Consider the following 7,748-nt stretch of genomic DNA (forward strand, 5'->3'; position numbering starts at 1 on the left):
ACGCAAATCGCGTAGAACGCAAATGGCATTGATAGAAGATGGGTCGCGCGTATAGGGGCTGAGAGTTTTCGCGCCCCCAGGACACGAAAACCTCTGGTTTTCGAGCGCTCAGACCGCGATAACTAATTTTTACACCTTCAGACCGTGAAAATCACCTTACTGCGCCCACGTAGGGATTCCACAGGGGTTTTCGAATATCTAGGCCGCGAAAATACAGATTTCGCGTGCTGAGGATGGAAAACTCGTTTTTCACGGGACTAGGCTGCGAATAGGTATTATTTTTATAAATTTTGATACTTTCGTATTATTTTTTAAATTTCCGTACAAAATTATAATAATAAAAAAACTTGCAGTTCTAAAGTATTGCCAGAATGAGCTTGACTACTCCCATCCTGTTTTGGATCCACAACGAGAAATCATTAGGTTCACCTGACGTTCAACTGTTCTAAAGTATTATGTACAATCCTGATCAGTCTTTGATAAAAGAGGGTTACACCATGTGAAATTCTGAGAGCAGTGACAAAGAAGTGATGAGGATGGACTGATCATGCAGTGAATCTAATCTTCCCTTACGCGATGTGACCTCGTGTCTTGCCCTCTGAATCTCAAAGATGCCTGCATCTTCACCGGAATAAACCTGAATTCGAACGATCATCGTGTAGAATTCACCAACCAAGTACCTAGTATATGTCAGGCATATTCTTCTGGTATCACTCACAGCAGTACATATCTCGATCGACACCAGTAGATAATCATCGCGTTTATGATTGCAGAATTTTCATATCCATTGGAAAGCAACTCGTGTTATTGTTGTTTTCTCTACCACCACCAAATCCATCAGCCGTTGTGGCATTTGTGGTGAGCTGCTGGCAACATCCATGAGTGGCTAAATCGATTGCAATTTCCGCCTATCAAGCAAAGCAGTAACATCCAGTATGAATTCAAAATTGAAGCTCTATTCAGAATACATCTGTAAATACGTTCAGTTAAATCTTCTTCATGGTTGAAAGCATTTGGAAGCTTTGCGACAATAATGATGCTCATCCAAGTGCAGGGCTAGCCGCATTTTGCTCTCTAAAGCTTAAACAAATCTAGGACTGTTACCTATACCTGATGTTGTATTGTCCTTTACTCATCTGTAGATTGTTTTTAGGTATACTAAATGAACAGAGAAAAGCAAGGATTATTATATTGCCTGCCACTATGAACTTCCGAGGTGGTTCACTAAATTCAATGAATGTTCAGTTGGGATGGACATCACATTTGTTTAGCAACTTTATTAATTCGATCGTGTACTCTTAACTAATAAGCCGGCTTGGACCTGTCACCTTAATTATGTACTATTATATGCAATCAAGTCGTATGGTGTACCTAACAATATCCATGACGTGTACGTTCAGCGATTTGGAAAAGAATTTCTTGCAGTCGAAAAAATATTATTTTTCTCAGCTGATCTAAGCATATTATTATTTGATATATGCTAAATCCTAATTTAGGATACATTTTGTGTGAGGAGCAAATTGTATTCGAATTAATTAAATTGGACGATTATTTAATAAGATGAGAGGTAGCACATATATGTCTCTCAACATACCACGTGCTGACTCACATCTCATCATAACATCCGCATCCACTAAATAATTAAAACGAATCCAATCATGCCAGTCTTGATATGTGTATTTGATAATTCCCCTGAGAGCTATAATCAACACATATATCTACCAATATGAGCATCACAACATCACGATTAAACGAGAGTTCAACTGATTACAAGTTGATAAATTAAACAAATGACAATGTATTATCTCACGGAATAATGGACACAAGAAAACAAAGATCGGTGTAGTCTTTTGCCCACAAGGCAACTGACCAGGGTTAGTGGTAATATAGTAACTACTCACCACCACACCACTCTCGGTGGGGCACAAGTAGCCAGCTTCTAAACTTTTTTTTACAAAACAATCAACAAAGCACGGTGAGTACGAATGTACTCGCAAGTCTTACTCGTATGTGAAAAGGATCTGATGTAGCCTAGAGGGGGTGAATAGGCGTAACCTGAATTTTTTTTACAAACTAAATGCAGCGGATTAGTAGTATGTGGATAGTCCGCAGATTTTTTTCAGAACCTCTGCAGATATACGGAGGTTCCGTAGAAATTTTCGGATACTCCGGAGATTTCAGGGAAAACTCAAGTAGATGCCTATGCAATTCAACGTGGATCAAATTTACGAATTACCCAGCACCAATGATTGTATTCCAACCTATTTCACCAGGTACCTGCAGCTCAAACTTCATAAGAAAGTAGATTGGAGTGAACCTAAAAATAAACGGACACAAGAGTATACAACAAATCACAAGAAATTAACAAATGATGCATAATGATTTGGTCACCGATGTTCGGCCACTCTACAAAGAAGTGTCTACATCTCTGTTGAGGAGCTCACGAAAAACCAAGTCTCTTTCAACCCTTTCCTCATCCAAGCGACCCCAAATATCAAGCTAGGGTTGCTTACTCAAATCGTAGGGGTAATACAAATGTTCTTGTGGTTCACCATAAGATTGGGAGCTTGACGAGCGATTCCTAGCCGCCTAGGGGGATGAACCACCAAGAGTAACAAACACGAAAATCACTAGCTTAACGAAGAAAACAAGTGCTCAAATGATGGATTTGAATCTCACTAGAACTATTTCTTGCTCTCACTCGATCTCACTCAAGATTTCACCTAGAATCACAAAAGGGAGTCGAGAGAGGAGTTTTGAATGCTTTTGAGCTGTTTGTCTCAAGTTAGGTCGAGTAAAGTGAGCTGCTTCTTTTGAGGAGAGAAGGTGTGAGATATAAATACTCTACACACAAAAACTAGTCATTATACCTGTGAAAATGCAGATACTCCGCAAAACTGCAGACACTCTGCAAAATACAGTTAGTCTAAACTCTGCTCAAATGCAGACTATCCACAAAAATGCGGACCCTCCGCATTTGCGCATCTCAAAAAGGTTAGGGCTAACCTAGGTGCATGTGTTGTGTTTGATGTGTCTCTCATAGGTATATTAGATCATTTTAACACTGCTTCTACGTAACCAAGTGAATTTCATATCCCCATAATAGTACGACATCATAAATGCAATTTTGAAGGATAAATTTTTTTAAATCTACAACATCCATGTGCCGCTTTCCTTTTTTCCTTTAGGGGGATCACCATGCGTCAAATTCTCACATGACTGAATTACACATGTCAATACTTCATAAATCTCATTAGTTCTTTAATTATTTTATCATTATCACCAAAACCCACTTACAGGGCCTAGAATCACTTTCAATCTCCTTTTTTTGATGATTGATGACAACCTAATTAAAGCTTACAAAAGATGTATATAGTTAAAACTTTTGAATCCTTATGATATAGATAACTCCCCCTAAAAATATGCATTTAAATGAACTTCAGAAAATTTAGCCTTAAATGCCAATTGCAAATTTTTAGGATGGTGTGGAGACTCCCCCTATATAATAACATCTATGGGGTGCAACAACTGTAGGTGTGTATGATTATAAATTAATGTGATGCGCATGACATGATAAGCACAACAATAACCTGAATTTATGTCCAATTGCAGGTCCTACGTAGAAATGTGCGGACACTCCGCATTTTCCTGGAAAATACAGACACTCCGAACATTTTTGCGAACTCTTCGCACTTGACATATTCTAATCTAAAACACTCATCACAACACACGAACACATGTCCACACACTAGAATAATAAAACTTTGTACCAACATAAGGTTAGCAGTTTAAGCACACCAACAACCACACAGGTTCTCATATCCAACATCCCACACACATGATAGAAAGTGTTATTACAAGACAAATACACATAAAGATAGATAAGCTTTCACTCCCCCTTTGGCATCAAGCGCCCAAAAGGAAGAAAGGGAAAGATCTTGAAGAACAGCGTCTACTTGTCATCATCCTCGTCCTCATCGTCATCATCATCATCTTCTTCTTGATACTCACCCTCTCGTTTGCTTTCTTCTTCTTCAATCTCACCATAAGAAGAGCGAGTACGGCGAGAACGGGGAGCTGGAGAAGGAGCATCTTCTTCTTCTTCTTCTTCATGATCTGCTATCTCCCACTCGGCAAACGAATCATCAAAATTGGGCACTTCTTGATGAGGGGAAGTAGGAAGATCTAAATGCCCCTTAACCTCCTTAACCTCTCGTCTTAATTCATTGATCTTCATGGCATTGTACATACACATAGAGAAGATTGATCGAAGCACACTTTTGATGTACATGCCACGACCGCGAGAGCTATCACCACGAGAATGCGAAGAAGAAGGTGCACGAGATAAAGGTGGGGCTGCACGAGAGGAGCTTGCACCACGAGATAGCCTAGAGGATGACTTCTTTTTCACACAATAGGACTCATGAATGCAATCCTTGGGAAAGGAGATCTTGGTGGCCTTCTCAATGATGTACATGATGTACAGAACATATGGAAGGCTTTTTCTTGCATCATCCATAGCGTCACTAAGCTCGACCCAAATGAAATCACCAATGCTAAAAGATCTTCTACCGGGTGCCATCCTAAAAAGAATATTCCTTGACATGCCATGAAGCTTAGTCACATTTCCTTTCTTTGGGTTGATGGTTTGGCGAAAAAGAAGATTGAGATAGTGATAATATGGCTTCAAACCATGAGTAGAACCATCAGCTATTCTAGGATCCTCATATATCTCACCCAAGTCATATTCCTTGATCTTCTTCTCGGCAAGAATAGTACCATATTCATGATCTTTTGAACTAAGAGCAAGAAGACGAGAAAAGATCATGTAGTCTCTGCAATAGTGAATTCCAAGTGTTATCCAGTGAATCTCATTCTTGTGGATATTTAAAAAGAACAAAGCATGAAATTGAGCGATGATTTCTTTATTCCAATTATACTTGAAACCCATGATATCTTTTATCCCTTTCTCCGCACAGGCATCGATAACTTCATAAAAGATGGGATCATTGACGTATTCCATGTACTTCCAATTGATATATTGCATAGGGACAATGGGCTTGATCTTGCTTCAGTGGATGATGGATAGATAGAAATCAAAATGGAATTGACACCAAAAACGTCCATCCAAGGACTCATCTCTTGGCCAAGTGTGTGAGTCCTTTTTTTTCCCTTCTTGACCACTAGCCCTTCATTCTTGTAGCTTTACGGTAAGCGGGGATCATATAGTTGATTGACATAGGGAGAGTGCATCTTGGGAAATTCATTGTATGCCACTTGATCTCTTCTAAAGTTAAGATCAAAATGAAGGGTTGTATGAGGACAACCTTGGATCAATCTGCTTTTCCAACCATTATTCATCTCTTTCTACGTGGGTCTTGTGACCCCTAGCTCTTCTAGCAGTAGCGATAGCAACAACATTAGCATCATCACGAGGCTCTTCAATGTGAATGCCCTAACTGCCGCTCCTTCCACTTCACTTGACCGCTTGCTTTCTTGCAGCAATCTTAACATGACCCCTATTTGTGCGAGAACCACTACCTTCTCCTAGCTGTTCTCCTACCCTAAAAGTAACAATGTCTTGATACGACTCATCAAAGGGAGGAGGTCTATAATGTTGAGCTTGAGGATCTTGGTGGCACTTGGTGCGAGCTTGTTCTGCCTGGTTCCTCAGGTCTAGATGGTCCATCATAACTGAAAGATAAAGGAGGCACATAAGATATGGAAGAGGTTGGAACAAGATTCAAGAATGAAATCATGGTTTAGACTTTATTCTGCAGACTACAGAGTCTCTGCGAAAATTTGTGGAACCTCCACAAATACGCAGACTCTCTGTAGATTGCAGACGAAACCCTAAAGCATGATTTCGAAAGATTTTTTCTGAGGGATGCAAATATCACTAGAGATATGGAATCATATACACTTAAGAAGGATATCTACCAAAAGAATATTGTTCTAGGGCATCCAATGAAGAGATCAGGCAAAAACTTGATTTTTACCTTGAGAGAGAGAGAGAGGAGAGATGAACTTGAGGTTGATTTGGTGAACTTCATGGAAATCCGCACTAGGAAAGATGGTCTTGATGTAGATGTTGAGCCTTCAAATATTGGGCCTTCAAATCACCGGAGATTGAGATTTGAGTGGAAAACTCGGGGAAGAGAGTGAGTGCACGAGAGAGGCATCGGTGGAGAAGACAAAGTGACTACTGGTGAGAGAGAGAGAGAGAGAGAGAGAGAGAGAGAGAGAGAGAGAGAGTAGTTTTAACCTAACGGGTAGGTTAAAAAGATGAAAAACTATCAAACTGCAGAGTCTTCGCAGAATATGCGGACTCTCTGTAGAATTTTGTGGACTCTCCGCACTTTGACCAACAAGAGGTAAAAGATAGATTTGAAGGAGGATTTGAGAGAGATGTGTTTTGATGGACATGAGAGGCCATATCTCTTGTGATTAGCCAGCAATCAACAAAAAAAACTATAACCACAAGTGACATGACGTGATCAAAGATTAAAGATCCAAATTTTGATTAAAACCACACAACTCTAAAGCTATCTTTTCAGAAACTCCTATCTATAAATGCTAGAAATCTACAACAATAAATTGTATGCAACAAGTCCAGACACGTTGCGAGAATCTAGGATATTTAGCTCATAACTCACAAAATCTTCACTCATCGAGGGGTTTTGTGAAGATATCGGCTAGTTGTTTGTCAGTCCTCACGTGGTGTAATGCGATATCTCCTTTGGTTTCATGATCTCTCAAGAAGTGATGACGTATGTCTATGTGTTTGGTTCTTGAGTGTTGGACCGGGTTATTAACTAGTTTTATGGCACTCTCATTGTCACGCAAGAGTGGAATCTTGGTGAGGTTGTAGCCAAAGTCTCTCAAGGTTTGCCTCATCCAAAGTAATTGAGCACAACAAGTGTCGACTGCAACATACTCGGCCTCGACATTGGAAAGGGCAACATAATTTTGTTTTTTAGAGCTCTAAGACACTAAGGACCTTCCCAAGAATTGACAAGTTCCCGTGGTACTCTTTCGATCTACTTTGCAACCGACATAATCCGAATCCGAATAGCCTAGTAAATCGAAAGTGGGGCCCTTAGGATACCGCGAGCCAAGGTTAGGTGTATAAACCAAATATATAAGAATTATCTTAACAACCATTAAATAGCACTCCTTGGAAAGGCTTGAAATCTTGCACTCAGACACACATTAAGCATTATATCAGGCCTAGATGCACAAAGGTAAAGTAAAGATCTATTCATAGAGTGATATACCTTTTGATCCATGTCTTTGCCTTCTTCATTGAGATCGAGATGTCTTTTTGTTTGCATGTGAGTTTTGATTGGCTTGGCATTCTCTATGTCAAATTTTTTAGTATATCCTTGATTTACTTGGTTTGATATATAAATATCCATTCCTTAAGTTGTTTGATTTGAAATCCTAGGAAGAACTTCAACCCCCCCATCATTGACATCTCAAACCTCTTCGTCATAATCCTACTAAACTCTTTACAAAGTTTTTTATTAGTAGAAACAAATATAATATCATCGACATATATTTGGTAAATAAATAAACCGTTATCAATATTTTTAGTGAAGAGAGTAGAATCGGCTTTGACTATTTTAAAGCCCTTTTTGATGAGAAAATCCATGTGACATCCATACCATGCTCTTGGTGCTTGCTTAAACTCATAGAGTGTCTTATGGAGTTTTTATTTATCGTTAGGATACTTGAGATTTTCAAAT

The sequence above is a fragment of the Phragmites australis genome, chromosome 17 (assembly GCF_958298935.1).
Source record: "Phragmites australis chromosome 17, lpPhrAust1.1, whole genome shotgun sequence".
Classification (NCBI taxonomy): Eukaryota; Viridiplantae; Streptophyta; class Magnoliopsida; order Poales; family Poaceae; genus Phragmites; species Phragmites australis.